Source organism: Frankliniella occidentalis, unplaced genomic scaffold, assembly GCF_000697945.3.
Source record: "Frankliniella occidentalis isolate FOCC.00 unplaced genomic scaffold, Focc_3.1 Scaffold307, whole genome shotgun sequence".
NCBI classification, from domain to species: Eukaryota; Metazoa; Arthropoda; class Insecta; order Thysanoptera; family Thripidae; genus Frankliniella; species Frankliniella occidentalis.
This window is the reverse complement of record NW_026267432.1, coordinates 291,389-293,668: the sequence shown is the minus strand read 5'-3', so window position 1 is coordinate 293,668 and position 2,280 is coordinate 291,389.

Below are 2,280 nucleotides of genomic sequence, written 5' to 3'. Positions count from 1 at the left end.
ACGCGAGGTCACATATACCACCAACAACCATGCGATAAACTACCAAATACAACCACCAAGTCGTGTGGGGAGGGAAAAATGCAGTGAATCAGATGGAATTCTGGCCGTGGTGGGATTTGCGATGCACCTGGTGGGATTTGCGAACCACTTGGTGGGAAAAGCGCACATTCTCAATTCGGACGACCTGCACTTTTAAGCGTGTACTCACGCCCATGTGAGCAGTTGCACTTTATTATACTGCAACGAGGGAACTTTTAGTTAGACATGGCCCCAGGCTGGAAGCGGAGCGCGGCAGGAAGTTGAGTGAAAGGGAGAACCTGCTCACAACTCATCTAGAGCATGGCTTCATGCTCACTCGAACGAACTCGACGCTCGGGACAACCCCGCCCCCCTCCGATTTGGAGAACGACAACGCCGTGGTGATGGCGCTGGGTACCCCGAGTACCCCGTCCCGTCGGCCCGTGCACGCGACTCTCGTACCCGTATCTGCAGATGCTACTGGGTGTCCAGCCGCGGCGGGAGGGGTGTGCGCGCGGCCGCGAAGGAGAGCGACACCGAGTCCTTCTTCCACGCCCTCCCAGCACAGCAACGTGAAGAACGACATCGCCGAGGCTAGGCTTGCATACATAGTACATATTCGGTTAGTGATTGCCGACTTGCGGGCTGGACGGTGGGACGTGCTACCGCAGACGTGCTACCGCAGCACGCATCCTTATCTGGGCCCTAAACAGCACGTCGTCTCTCAAATTCGGCATTTTCATGCGTGATAATGTGACGAGGTAGTCCTTATTCTGTACGCGATTACCCAAGTTGTAAAGATTCATGAACGAGTAATGTACCGAGTGTCAGGTCTACGACACAACAGTGTTGCGGGTTTGCATAGCCTAGGGGCCATGGTGCCTTATAGGTGGAACGAGTAGGCAAATCCGCATACTGTTGTGTCGTGGCCGTGAACCACGGTATAGCAAGTCTACTCTGAAATGAAAGTTAGCTCACGGAATACCTCTGTCTGTGTAAACCCCATAGACAGTATGGAGCCAAATCTCTTGGGGTGTATTGTTAAGTTTTCTAAATAAAAGTAAAGTCAACCTGTTTTATTGTTTCAAATTGAGGGGGTAGCAAGAACAAATAACTAACTCGCATAACAATAATTGACAAACAAATTACAGATAAAACAAACTACAGTATAGGAAGAGAAGAAATTTGCCCCTTACAATTGGACATGATAAAGGAATGTAACGGTGAAGCATCGTGGCAACAGGCACACAGACAACGAGGCCGTTTGCATAAGCCCGCTGGATAGCTTTTTAAAAGCAGAAGGGCGGGCTAAAAACAATCCCTTTTGTACCTACCCCCTTTTCTTTAACATTGAAACCACTTACTGGATAACTTTGGAACCTACACAGGGCTCGTGTTGTTTTAAAATTAATCTTACTAGCATTATTGGGTTAGTTCAAACAATACTAAAAAGTACTGTACAGTACTATACAATACGATAAAGCCAAGTTTGTGAAGCGGGTTCCTGCCAACCTTGCAGACACAAGATATAAACATGGCCTCAAGCACTAAAAAATTGTCGTACCGGGTACAGGAACATTTTCCCTGGAAGAAGTCGTACAATTACAATTTGAATTTAAATTTTTTAAGCCCTGGGTTTCGACTTGGCAAATAACAAAATACATCGTACATGTACAGACATATTTTTCACAGCTAGCACGGCTGAGAACAAGGACAAATTTCAGTATTCCCTAAACATGGAAATGCACAATAAGTGACCAATGAAATGATCAGTCACAAAATATGTTAACTGACTAAGCCAAAATCACATCGTATTCAACCAGTAATGTTTGCATATGTACATTACAGTATATATACATACATTATATGTACATTGAAAAAACAGCACACCTTTCAGAAAAGTTCAGAAATTGTACATCAAATAAAATGTAAACACAACATAAGAAACAAAAACAAAGACTACAAAGTAAGATACATATTGCAAATGCTCCATAATAATGTGTTGCCAAGTGAAAACTTCTTAAAAGATGAATAGTCTGTATACTAACAATTGTTATTTTTTTTAACAAAACAAAAAGCCGTATTAGCTGCCCTTGCTCAAAAAAATTTATATTTGCTACGACGAAAACTAATACCACACTGTTAAAGATAAGTTGTCATCTGATGACAGGCTTCGATTTAGTACAAAAGTCTTGTATTCATTTGAATGTAATGTACCTGCACAAGAAAGTTGTAGTAAATTTCTTCAGCAACACATTTCAT